Consider the following 14,022-nt stretch of genomic DNA (forward strand, 5'->3'; position numbering starts at 1 on the left):
CCGTGATGCTTGAAAACAGTATGAAATTCAAATTTCAGCGTCCACAATTACTGATTTATTGGAATGCAGTCAGCCATTCATTTACACATGGGCTGTTCTTGTACTGTAAGGGCAGGGTTGAGTGAGCCGAAAATATATATACTGTCTGGTCCTTTGTAGGAAATGCGTGTCGACTCCCGAATTACAGTAAAACAGCATTAGCTTGCAGTCCTCACACTTGCCATACGGGATTATTTAAAGTCAGTCTGTGATTGTTACGGAATGAGAGGCTCAAAATAATTTCTTGGTGGGAATATAAAGGAAATTGTAGGAAAGTTGAAAGTCAAAGACCTAGGTGATTGATTCTGTATCTAGCAGTTATTCATTATTTAATCAGTCCTTGAATAATTCAAGGACTTTTATATTTGTGGTACTTTTATACTGTAGGTCTATTGTGACTTTTAAGTTTTTAATTATACTGTCGATCACTGGTTATGTCTTAGTTCACAACTGGAGTTTTTATAGAGTATATATTATACAGTTATTGTGTATGCTGAGGTCTGGTATTCTCTGGAACCTCCTTCTAGAACCAGAGTGGAAGACACATAACTGGTCATCTAATCCACTTACACTCCCATCTTGCAGGGATGAAACAGAAAGGCGGAGGTTTTAGTGACTTGCCGAAAGACACGTAGTTAGTGGTGAGATTTTTCCTGAATACTATGGTACCCCCTGTATGAAGATAAGCTGTATCATTTTCAAATTTCATTTGTAATTCATACCTTTTCATTAAAATTGAGTGCTTACTCTGGGTCAGGCCTTGTTCTAAAGGCTCGTTGTAATTTTTCACTTACTCCTCAGTAAATGGAAGCTTCCAATTTTGAGAGTGCTTGCTGTGGGCCGGGCACGGTGCCGAACAGCTCACAAACAGTATCCCACTCTATCATCATGATAGACCTCTGAAAAAGGCATCCCACACGTAAATAGGTTGAGAGACGTGAGGTAAGTTGCTTAGGGTCACTTGGTTAATAAGTAGTGGAGACATCGGTTTTAACCAAGGTCACATTTGTAGACTACCAATTAAATAGATTATTCTCTGGTGTTAGTGTCCTGCACTGAGTTAGTGTTCCTTCATTTAGAACCAAGGATTAAATCATGGCATTACAGAGCTGGAAGGGATTCTAGGATTTATCTTTTAAAGATCCCCAAAAGGGAACAAACAGCTTTTCTCAGGAGCCTGTTATAGTACTTAAATATAAACAGTTCTTTCTTTCTAAACAAAATAATACAATTTTTTTTGGCCACAATTTGTGTCTCTTTTCTAGAATTCTGGCTATTGTGTAATTGCCATAACTCTGTGTGCCTATAACAGAGAAAGAAAGGATTCCCTGGTCTTTATCTGTCACACTACTGAGCACCCATCCACCCATCCCAGAAAGATTCTGTTTGGCTTTTGACATCACTTTTGTGCTGACAATTCACCCTACACTCCCTTTGACCCTCAAGTTGTTGTGGTTGCCCCCAGCATGTATGCAAGGATTCTTATGTGTTTTTATCTAATTCTTTCTTAGTTCTCAATGTTCTGTCTTTTGGAACCTTTGGAACGTCACCTGGTATTTGGGAAACCACTAATTCATATTCTTGAGGCCACGTTAACTTCAATTTCCTGGCTTCTGTCAGGGCTAGCTACTCGGAATGCTTTTCCTACCTTGATCTGGCCGTTCTGGGTGCTTACAGATACGGGTTCAACGGATGTGCTCCCAGTCCTGTTACCTCTGTCTCTGAGAACGAGTCTACACAAACTTAGTGTGACGTCAACACTGACTTGCTTGCTGACCAGATTTTAATGGATCTTAATACACCAAGAAGCCAACAAATAAGCCTTTTTGTTTCTGCCGTTTGTATTTTCAGTGACCTAATTGCCAGATTACTGGGTTCAGTGTTGGGCACCCAACATTCAAGGTTGCCCAAGGGACCTTGTGAGGACGGCGGCTAGGTCGTGCTTGCCTTCCCGCATTATGGCCAGCGAGTGGCACTGTTGCAACTTGATATTTATCCTCTTCCACCTTTCAGAGCAACTGTTTCAAAAGTTAGGAATCTCTCTCATGCCACGAGAGCCCGAGACAGCAATTCTTCAGAAATTGCACGAATAAGAAGCTGAGTGGTTATCATGTCCCTTACAGCCAGCCACTGGGGAAGGCTGGAGGAGGTGTCGTGAGGTTGTCTCTAACATGACGCGTGCTTCTCTCCTCCCCACTGTTCTTTTCTCACCTTGATCTCTGGTCTTCCTCGGCCCAGTGTCTCTCCACTCAAATTGTCAGGCGACAGTGGGAGAGCTGGCCACGTTGCGATGTCTCCGGGGCCTGGGACCACCTTCGTGGTGAGGGTGGTTTGGTTTCTGCACATCCAGTCAAAGAGTAAAGCAAACATTAGGTTTCTTCCCACCCTTTATTATTGACTCTAACCACTAGATGGGAGTCTCGTCACATACGCCTTTTCTGGCTGCTCCTCGGAGGCTCTAAAGTCTCTCTGAACAATGGGTTTAGGGAACCGCATCTGGTAACAGGGACACGCGCGCGCGCGCAAGCGCGCGCACACACACACAAATATATTTATTGTATTAACTTGCAAAGCTGCACCCCTTCTCCGTGTTTTAGAGGGAAGGGAAGCGGGATGAAAGAAGGGAGCTAGGATCTTCGGACGAGGGTAATTTCTCAGAGGAGATAAGGTGCTTATTCGAGGTCTTTATTTCGAGAGACTTGCTGTAAAAACCATCCACCTTGTAGGAATTTGTTCCCAACGAGTTGGAATGTGAAGCACTAAGAAGAGTGCTTGGCACATACCAGGTTCGTTTCTATCATCATCATCATCATCATCATCATCATCATCATCATCGTCATCACCATGGTCATCCTCACCGTGCATTCCCACCGGGACTAGCAGAATAAATGTCAAGTATCTGAGGTTTGTCTTGGCGTCGTTGCCCCTCGTCCTCAGTGTCTCCCTTTTAGAATTGCCCAGGACCTTCTGCTCTCACCAACGGAAGGGGATTCTCTAAGTCATGAACACTTTGGTTTGATAGCAGGTGCCACCAAGAGTGTTTGAATTTTAAGACACCACCAGAAATAAACAACTAATGGTAGACTTCCAGACACTGCGACTCTAGCGCGAGGGGGAAATCTGGGGTCAGGGACACATGCCGGGGCTCCCAGGCAATACCCTGGTACCTCTTCCTGCATACATCTCTGCAGGACTTTGCAGAAGTAGAGCTTTCTGGTCTTTGGAAGTGTCCAAGCAACAAGAGGGAGCACCTGCAGGAGAGTTAAAAGAGGATCCCAGAACTGGGTGGGAGACGAGAACTTTAAGGCCTCATTCATTCTATTTTTCAAGCGTTCTTGAATAGAGGAGGAAATGAGCATCCTTTTGATTCCGGATTTTTAAAAATCCAGTTTATTTTTTCTTTCAGCTCTAGGCCTAGAAGCAGATTGTGCATCTGTCTACCGATGCCCCTTCCTGAGGTTACAGAGTTATTTGCTCGTTCTTTCTTTCTTTCTGGAACATTCTTCCTTGCAGTCTGCTCTGTCTGGAGTCTCATCAAATTCATTGGCACTACCGGTTCTGAAGGGACACAGACATGAGGGGTGGAGCGTAGGAGATCCTTTCTCTAACTTCTCACTACCAGGTGGGGAAATTGGGATCTGCACCGAGGTCGTCTTCCCAGAGACACATTAGTTGACAGGAGATTCAGGACTAAAATGTGCGTTCTCATCCCAGCGTTCTCTCTATGTCACATCTAATCCCACTGCCCTGCTGTAGAACAGACCTGTGTCACCCACTCACCCTCAAGCTCTCTCTCTCTTAAAGGTCTTAGTTTATTAATCCTCCCATGAAGAATCTGCACCGTCACCACAGATAAAGTCACTGCAGACCCTCTACTCCTTCTGCTGGTCCCACCTCTGGCTCACAATTTGCCAGCACCCGTATCGGCCTTTGCAGGCCTCTGACTTTCTTCCTTCTGGTCTTGTGCTCGTCTCACTGTTTTCTTGATGTCTTTTTCTTCTCATACAGGCCATGTCTTGCAAGTCTATGTTTGGGTTCATCTTCCTTTGCATACCCCAAGGAATCGTAAATCATGCCAGAGCCAGTTGTCTTGCCACCACCAAAATGGGTTCTGAATCCAAATACAAAGATGGCATCCAGGGTGGTCTTGTACATTTTGCTAGTTTTCCCCCAAATTTCTGTCTTGGGTGCTGTTGCCTTTCTGGGGTGATCAACATCAATGACTGTTTGTTTCTGTACTCAGTTGATCATGAACTTGCTGGTCTGGATAGTTAGTGCGTTGTTTATGATGGCGGCCGAGCTTCAAGCCATGATCACTTTCTCTTCTACACACACACACACACACACACACCTTTTGCCTTTGGGGAAGTGAGTTTTGCAGGTTTGGAGTGTACGGTGCTGCCCAGGAGTGGCAGGCAGGGAAGCTGGAACAGTCGGCTGGGCTGGTGTGTGAGGGTGAGTGTTGGTCACCCTGGGTGCTGAAAACCTTCTTCCACAGGGTGATGAAGACTCACTAAACACTTAAGCAGGGAAGTAACATGACTGCATTTGTCTTTTAGAAGGGACGGTTCTAGCAATTACGTAGACCGTAGACTAGGTGAAGAGAGGGATTGGAGAGGTGGAGACCTGTCAGGACAAGCTTTCCAGAGATGGTGTGGGCCTGGGCTAAGGAAGTGGTGGTGGTGATGGAGAGGAATGCGCTGGGACCTCTTGGAGTTTGCCCTGTGGGGATGTGGCAGGATGGGTGCGGAGGCCAGGGTGGGGAGGGCGGAAGGCTGACTAGTTGAGGGGGGAGGTGGGTAGAGATGCTATTGGCCAAGCTGGGGAAAACAGGAAGACGAAGGTATGCGCACACGAGTATGTTGTGTAGGGCATAGGCAGAGGAGGGACCAATAAGTTTAGTTCTGGGTCTGTTGGGGACTCCCTGGGATGTCACGGAAGCTCAGCAGTGATGGGGACGAGGAGTGTACAATCGGGAGCCAGATGCTGAGATGGGTAGTTGAAGCTGTGAGTGAGAATGCACACCGCTGGATGAATATATGTGAAATTAGGTGTTTTCTTTAAATTTCTATTCATCTTTTCAGTTTCCCCATTCCTCTACTTTTCTCTTTTCACACTTCCAAGAGCACAGGTGAAATCTGCCCGTCTAATGGGGCAGCAAGACTAATCTTGCTGTCTCGTCTCCCATATCTGGGCCCCTTCCAGAAACAACCAGCACTCTTGGGTTTCCTTTAGGAAATGTAGTGATTTCCACTCAGTGGAGCTCTGTAATCTAGGAGTCTTCTAGTTGGTCTGTGGGCTGATTCAAAATGTCAGGGTGTGATGTCTTGAGGGGGAGGGGGAGATTCCTGTGTAGCTCAGAGAGAAAAAGGGGAGAAAGAGAGAAATATTTACTCGGAGTAACTTGATGTTTGGAATTTCATCAACCACAGCTTGAACATATTGGACGAGTGGCGGGGCTGTTCCTGTCAGGTTGGCTAAGAAGTGACATTACGGAGCCCCATCACCTCTGGGCTCTCAACAGCGACAAGGAGGCTGCATGGGGTGCAGGAAGGAGGCAGCAAGGGCAGGCCTTTATAAAGGAGGTAACTTGTGGCTTCTCAGCAGAGCTTTGGAGCCCAAGGTGGGAGAAGAGTGGGGTCTGTTGGATGCCTTGGGCTCCAAGCTCCCGCTCAGGTGGGAGGTGGGTCTGAGCCTGGAGAGCCCGAAGCAGCTTTTCTCCTACCACCGCTCTGGGTCAAGGTCTAGTTTGATGTTCTTCTGTAGTTGAATACCAGAGTTTTCTGCCCCTAAATTTCTGATGTTCTTGAGGAGCAGAGAAAACTCAGACCTATTAGCCTCATGCATATCACGTTGTGGACCCTCAGTGGGAAATCCCTGCCCTCTGGGCTCACTGCTCTGCTCTCACCTTGGCTGACCACGATGATGTCCACGGCTCACTGCCTATTGCCCACTCACTTTGCTTCCAGAGTGAAAACGTATGCATGAAGCCTGACATTAGACAATGTGCACTGACCGGGTTAACACGAGATGGGGAGAGATGAGGGAGGCCTTCCACAGAGCATTTGTAAATGGGAAGCCAGTTAAAAAATTTGAGGGCAGTAGCCTACTGAGTGGAAATCCTCCCATCGTGGGAGATTTAGTAGGAATCCTCCCAACCTGTTGGGTGAGAGCAGGGTGGAGAGATGCAATCTGTTACTGTGCTGGTGATTTGATTCTTGTTTGCAAGAATTATACGCCTTAGTGTTGGACTATGTACAACCTGCACAACCTTAACCGAGGAACTCCTTTCTTCCTCCTCCCTCTTCAGGACCCTGCCGTGTGGGCTCTGTCTGAAATTCCACCATGGGGACTGTGTTTTGAAAAAAACATTGATACTTTTAAGGTGTAAATGTATGCGAATGGGAAGCATTTTAAAGCTGTTATGGGTTGTTTTCACCTGAGTGCAAATTCAGACACAAGCAGCAGCAGATTTTGAGGAAGGGGAGTGGGGATATAGGAGAAGAATTGGGGAGAGGGCAGAAAGCAGGGTGAGGTGGGGAAGACAGGGGGTGTAGCAGGTGGAGGGGAGGGGGCAAGACTGTTTGGAGGAGATTCGAGTGCCCACAGGAAGGGTTGGCTGCCTCAGGTTTCCACAGGCTGTGGGCCTACCCACTAATTTTACCTACATGGAGAGAACCAGAGCCTGCAGCTCAACTTAGTTTTTCTTTTTCTTTTTTTGGCAGAACAAATCAAAGAAATTGCAAACTCTGGAAGTGAGAACTGTATCATACTTTCTAATTACAAGAGACCCAAGTAATGCTATTTACTCTGTGGGCTCATTGTGTCCTTCTGATGATAATAAGAATATTCTTGCCCTTTCATGAGTAGGGAATTCAAAGTTCCCAGAGACAGACCGGGTCATTTAACTAGCATGCCCAAATAACCCAAGATCAAACGGAGCTGGGGCTGAGCCCTGGCCTGAGGATCTGCAATTTTGGGCAGTCAGCTTGACCGTTGCATGTTCCTGATCTCTCAGTCATATAAGGGCTGGTGTTTTAGGCTCAGGTCCCGGAGCAGCCATATCTGGTTTTTAGTTTTTTTTAACAACATGTGTGAGGAGAGGCCTCTTCCTGGTTAGGCAAGGGCAGGACTGGCTTGGCATGGCCCGGGGACTGGAGAATGGGCTTCTGAGAGCACAAATCTCCCCAAGTTATGAGCCAGATCTTGAATGTGTTTCCATGCCTGGGTATTTTTCAGGGATGAGGTCTCGCAGGACTTATGACATCTCCGCAGGTGGTTAAGAATCACCTTTGAGCAAACTGTGATCTCTGCTGACTTGCAATGAGTCGAGTCCCCTTGGTCCCATAGCGTAGCGGGGAGGGAGTGAAAATGCATACAACAGAAAAAAAAATGTTCTCTTAAGACAAATTTTTTTTTTCTTAAGACAAATTAAATGATACTCCTCTGCTACGAGTCTTCTCCGTGGCTTTTTGTAAAGGCTCCAAAGACGGTAGACCAGCCACACAGGGGCCACCCGGTTCATTGCTGAGCCAGAGTCGGGCTCGGCTTCCGGGCGAGTCACTGTGTTCTTACACATCCTGTTTAAACTGGCCTGTGAGCACGGGGGCCAGGAGTGTGTGGAGTGTGTATGGGAGGAAGATGAAGAGAGAACCGTGGGTGGTGGGAGTTTGTGACGGGCCGGGAGGGCCGTGCCCCGATGGGGGTGAGGAGGGGCCTGTGCACACTAGAAGGCGGCGGGTCTCGCTGGAAGCCAGGAGGCTGGGTGAGGTCCAGGGTGAACGGGCTGGGCTGGGACTTAGTGCCAGGAGCGTGTTTCACTCTTCCTTTCGCTACTCACTAACCTCATGACCTCTGTCTATCCCCTCAGCACTTTTACTTGCCCAAAGTGGAGATAATAATAAGTCCCATCCCACCATTCTCCCTCCCCGCGTGCTACTGTGAGGATAAAGCCAGATAATATATAGGAACTCATTTTACAAATAAGGTACTCTTTTGTATATATTAAGTGTTCTTACTTTTTAAAGATTTATTTATGTAATTTTATTATTTATTTATTAGGGAGAAAGAGAGAGAGAGAGAGAGAGAGAGAGCACGAGCAGGGGAGGAGCAGAGGGAGAGGGAGAGAGGGAATCCCAAGCAGGCTCCAGGCTCAGTGAGTAGCCTGTCGAAGGGCTCCATCTCACCACTCCGAGGTCATGACCTGATCTGAAATCAAGAATCAGAGGCTCAACCGACTGAGCTACCCAGGCGCCCCTAGATTTATTTATTTATTTTAGGTGGGGAGGGGCAGAGAGGATCTCAAGCAGATTCCGCACTGCAAGCAGACCCTTGAGGCTTGATCCTTTGACTCTGAGATCCTGACTTGAGCTGAAACCAAGAGTCCAATGCTCAACTGATTGAGCCACCCAGGCACCCCTCAAGTATTTTTATTAAGGAGAACGCACTGATGGAAGAAGACACAGCTACCTGGGAGGAATGATACGTCTTATTTTGGAGCCTTGTCTAACATTCTGAAGTCTAGAGGTGGTACTTTACTACTGCTGGTGTAGATGGCCTGAGGCTCAAGTTCAAGCTCGATCTTGAAGCTACTATTCTGGATGCTGATGGTGATAGGAAGAGGGTATACTGGGAGAAGCAGAGGGGACACAAGATTGTTTGGCAGAAAAAAAACCTTTTCTCTAAATCCCCAGACAGGAGCAGACAATTTAGTACTCATTTCTTCTCCCTTCTAGGTGTTCCTCCGTCACCAACCTGAGCGCTCGCTGTATCCTGAACAGCCAAAACCTCCAAAGTAATTTACACTGGTGTGCGTGTGCGTGTGTAAATCTATAAAATGAATTATTAAATTGAGAAGCCTGAGATCTAAGGGCCGTGGCTGTTACTTAAAACTGTATAAGGGGGGATTCAGGGTACGAGGGGGAGGCAATCTGGGACTATGATTTGATGAGTTTCTCCAAGCCAAGTCAGGACCCTTTGTTCTAACCTCCTAGTGCAAGAGAACAAATACAGGACTTAAGTACCAGAGGGACTTCTATGAAATACTTGGCCCCAGAGAACAAATCAGAGTGGGTGGCTGAGAGGGGGGGAAAAATAGAGTTAAACATTTCCTCTGAGCAAAGAAGAATGGACCCAGGCCCAGGGTTATAATTCATGGGGCCTCAGATGAATCTCCAGCTGCTTCAGCTGTCTCCACATCTGTGAGAAGACTGGCCAAGGAATCCAGCACTGGTGGAAGCCAGTGGATGATGCAGCTCAGTGGTTTAACACTCCCCGAGTCTTCCAAGAGGCTTCCTTGAACCCGTGCCTTTTCTACATGTTGTATGCTTTGCCCAGCTCTGTGGCACAGTTTCTGTGAAGAGCACTTAAGCACGTCTGGGACTTTAAGAGATCTTTGCCAAAGAATGATGAAGACCTAAAGCACACAAAATGGTAAGTTCTTAAATCTATTTTCTGTGACAACCTAATCTAAGTCCTAACATGGTAAACCAATGAATTAATACTCTCCGATTTGAGGAATGGGAAGGCTTCCTTCAGTCACTTCCTTCCCCATTAAAATCTTGCCTAGATCTTAGAGCTTATTTCTTATTTCTTTGTCTACCCACTCTTTTCTCCTTAGTTTTTTCCTCCCATTTGGGGAGATGCTCCAGGATACTTGATTTTCTAGGCAGGTAGGTCCTCATATTGAATAATCACCATCTGAAAGAAGTGAAGTCGAAGTCTCCAAACCAAATCCTTGCGGCTGCCTCCTTTTGGCCTCAGTGCATTATCCTTTTGGGCTGATTTTCTACATGGAACCTACCGTACCCACCTGGCTCAGCCAAGCAGTCAACCTCTATTCTGGGGACTGTCACAGAGGCTGATATCAAAGTAAAGGAAGCCCTAGTTTTGGTGAGTTTGTAGTCTAGTCCAATGTGGCTAGAGCCACATGTTAAAGGATTTAACATTTAACCAATGGCAAGTTCAAATGGAATATTCTTTTTTTTTTTTTAAAGATTTTATTTATTTACTCAGGAGAGACACAGAGAGAGGCAGAGACACAGGCAGAGGGAGAAGCAGCCTCCTTGCAGGGAGCCTGATGCGAGACTCGATCCTGGGACCCCGGAATCATGCCCTGAGCCTAAGACAGACACTCAACCATTGAGCCACCCAGGCATCCTTCAAATGGAATATTCTTATGCTAGAAATGGAATAAGAACACACTGAAAGAATTGAGAAACAAGGAGCAAAGCTACACTGTGTGAGTTAAATTAGGTGGCTTCCTAGTGGAGGTGAGAGTGAAATACTCAGACATCAAGGAGGCTGAGAGGATATCCTAGACAGAAGAATGGTTTATGCGAAGCAACAGCCTTGAGCAGAAGAAGCCAAGCCAGTCAACTTAGCTAGAGCCAGGTTTTCATGTAAAGGGTAAAGAGAAAACTCGTTTATGGCACAAGCAGAGCAGCTACCGGGTGGCCTTAGACAAGTAACTGTCCCTCTGGACCTCAGCTGCCTCAACCAGGAAATAAGTGGGTTGGGGCCTCCTTGGGCACTGGGTGAAGGTTTCCATCAGAGAAGACATTTAATAACTATAGGAGCAGTGTGTCAGGCCCTCCAAAACCTCCTAAAAGATAGTCTTATCCATCTCCATTTCAGAGACGAAGCATCTCATCCAGAGCTCTGTAGACTGAGTGACGAAGCTGGGTTTAGGGTTGAGTCAATGTCTTCCTCTACTCTGAGAGGACAGCTCCCATTTGCCAAGCACTGTGCCAGGCCCTGGGGGATATAATAGTGAGTCCAGCTCTCATTCTACTTGGGGTGTGGGGAAGGACATTCAATACAAAAGTAAAGACCCAACTGAATAATACAGGTTTAAGTAGAAGTAAATGGAGAAAATAAAACATGGGATCATGATTATGATTTGCGGCTTCTTAGGTCAGGTGGCCTAGGAAGGTCTCTCTGAGGAGGTAGCAAACCTGGGTGGAGACCAGAAGGACAGGAAGAGGAGTGCCTAGTTGGGAAAGGGCTTAACTGGCCGAGCCAAAGTATTTAGGTTTGACAACATGAACTAGGCCCCCTGTCTTTCTTTTGGGGGAAGGAGCTGCTTTTTATTTCTCAAGGATCTTAATTAAGATGGTGGTGGACAGGGAGAAGCAAAAGGGTGGCAGTAGCAGAGTCCTAATATGGAAGTGGGTTGGCCAGAGTGACATTGGAAGTTTCTTTTCTTTTCTTTCTTTCTTTTTTTTTTAAGATTTTATTTATTTATTCATGAGAGACACACACGCACACACACACACACAGAGGCAGAGACACAGGCAGAGGGAGAAGCAGGCTCCACGCAGGGAGCCCGATGCGGGACTGGATCCTGGGACTCCAGGACCACGCCCTGGGCCGAAGGCAGGTGCTAGACCACTTAGCCACATGGAAGTTTCTGAGCAGGGCCCAGAGAGGTTGTTCCCTTTCATTTCCATCCCTTTCCTTTTAGGAATGCCAGAAGACTTCAGAAGGTGATGATGGCAGTGGTCAGGAGGGCCAAGCAAGGCTTAGTAATAATAATGATGATGATGATGATGATGATAGCTAATGACAACATTAACTATTAGATAATATTTAAGAAATCATTTTAAGTAGATTTATTTATTTATTTGAGAGAGAGAATGCATGAGGGGCAGAGAGAGATGGCAGGGGAAGCAGACTCTCTGCTCAGCACAGAGCCCATGTGGGGCTCCATCACAGCACCTGAGTTTGTGACCTGAGCCAAAACCAAGAGTTGGACGTTCAACCAACTGAGGCACCCAAACACCCCAATAAACATTTTTTATGTACCAAGCATGTCTACATGCTTTTTAAGTGTTAGCTTATTTAATCTTCATAGTAACTACAGGAGATGGGTGGTATGATCCCAACCGTAATAATGAAGGAGCCTAGGCTTAGGGAGGCACAGTCATTTACCCAAGATCGCAGAACTGAGGTGGGTAGATCAAGGATGCACATCTGGGTCCTCTGAGCCTAGGCTCTCAGTCATCATGCAAAGTTGTCTTCCAGAGGTTTCACACAGTCATGCAACATTTGACCTGGAAGTGATCTTAGATATCATATAGACCCGAAATTTCTAAGTCAGTCCTCTGAGAGGAGACCTCTGATTTAGGATAATCCCTCCTCTTTTGACAGCTGACAAAATTAAGTCAGAGAATCCGATTAGTGATGGAAATGGGGTCTGATGCTGAGTTCTGACTTTTACTGGAATGCTCTTTGTAATCTCTTGCAGCATATCCCTAGATACTCGAATCCTACTTGTGAACCCCTGGCAGAAATGATTGGACGTGACTGCAGCCTCCAAGAGGGCAGAGACAAGCATGAAATAAGATAATGCACATAAAAGTCTTGGTGTGGTGCTCAGCACAGAGTAAGTGCTCAGTGCATGCCCATGTGCCCATGCCTTTGAGAAAGTCCACATGGCTGGTTTCTGTGCCCAGTGGTGAGAACAGCCGGGCCCTGACTGAGAAGGGGAAGAGAACACACAGGTGGAGAAGGCCTTCCTCTCCCCGAGCCCGCCACCTTGATGGACATGCTACAGTCCTTACCAAACCCCATCCACCGGAGTGAAAGTAAAATGTCTTTGGAAACCTCATAACCCATCATCAGAACTGCTGGGTGTAGGAAAACAATTGCTTGCCCTAAATAAGCAACTATGATTGTCCTTGGTTTGTCTGAGTTTTCCTTTAATTATAGGTTTTCTTGAAACATTCAAACACACAGGGCCTTTGTAAATTTGGATCCCCCTCTCTCACATACAATCCTCCCGTACGCACACACTCCCTTGCATTTGCAGAGCATACACACCCATCTCTTACTCATTCACATAATGAATTTCAGTGCCGTACATCTCAAATCGAAGAGGGGCCCAGGAGGTTTATGGGTATCTGGGCAGCCTTCCTGCTCCAAGGCCCCCACAGAGCTGTTGGAAGAGTGGGTCCTTTATGGGGAGAAGATAACGGGCAAAAAGTGCTCTTGACCCATAGACCAGGCCGAGCATCTCTTTCCTACAACAATGGAGTTGCTCAGTTGAGCAGCCACGTCCCTAAAAAAAATCCCAAAATTCCTCCACCCCACCTCGCTTTGTGCGTCAAATCATTGCATACCCCCTGACCTGTCCTCTCTTCTTGCAAACTCAACGTGGAGGCTTTTGGTTCTGGAAAGACTTTCTAGGTATTAGGAGAGTCTAGGAAAACCTCCCTTCCTCTTCTTGCATTTCTTCCTTGTCAGAGAGACAAGTGGATTTTATGGAGAGGTACAGAGCGTCTTGGGGACCAGTGCCTGAAACAGGGCTCTTCAGAACTAGCTGGGGACTCATGGCTTGATGGTCTTGTCCCCACTGACCCGGACTCAGCCTTCCGCCACAGTGCCCTCCATGACACCTGGTCGAGGTTGGAATGAGAGAAAACTCTTGGAAGAAGTGGGAGCAGATTTTCCTGTTGCCCACCAGTCCCTGAGCCCCTCCCTGGCCGGAGGACAACCTCTTTCTCCACATCCCCTCCAGGCGTTGGTGCTGGGCCAACGGTTCTCTTTCCTTCCCAGCTCCTGGGTGATAGCAGTTGCCCATGTGGTGGTGCAAGTCCTCCCACTGGGACCTGTCTCAAGCTCCTGTTGTGAGGTCCCCGAGTGGGGAGGGACTGACTGCCCAAGTCCCTGAAAATTTAACGCCCTGCACCAGCCACTCAGGGCGCCCCTGCGCCGGGGCCGACAGCGGGGCCTCCACAGGCCTGGGTTCGAGGAGGTTTCTCCGTTGTTCCTGGAAGTTTGCCCTTCCAACGACGGGGCTTGTACAGGGGCGGTTCTGGGTTCTGGGTCTTTTAGGGGACACTGCGATGAAGCAGTAGCAGCAGCAGGAGCAGCAGGGGTGCTGCAAGGGGAGGGACCAGGCGGCTGGGGGGGGGGGTGGGGTGGGCAGGGGGGAGGCTTCATTCCCAACCTCGGACCCTGCCTGGCTGGGAGAAAGGGTAG

The 14,022-nt window shown here is 47.3% G+C and overlaps 1 long non-coding RNA gene and 1 pseudogene across 1 annotated transcript; one reads left to right on the plus strand and one right to left on the minus strand.

The window, feature by feature from the left end:
• Nucleotides 1-836: 836 nt before the first annotated feature.
• On the minus strand, nucleotides 837-5,886 carry LOC140626125 (small ribosomal subunit protein eS24-like; annotated as a pseudogene).
• Nucleotides 5,887-8,279: 2,393 nt separating this feature from the next.
• Nucleotides 8,280-13,403, plus strand: LOC140631245 (uncharacterized). The gene is made up of 2 exons (XR_012028875.1): nucleotides 8,280-9,471; nucleotides 12,287-13,403. It is a non-coding gene; the product is annotated as an uncharacterized lncRNA (long non-coding RNA).
• The last annotated feature ends 619 nt before the right edge of the window (nucleotides 13,404-14,022 follow it).

Source organism: Canis lupus, chromosome 3 (assembly GCF_048164855.1).
Source record: "Canis lupus baileyi chromosome 3, mCanLup2.hap1, whole genome shotgun sequence".
Lineage (NCBI taxonomy): Eukaryota > Metazoa > Chordata > Mammalia > Carnivora > Canidae > Canis > Canis lupus.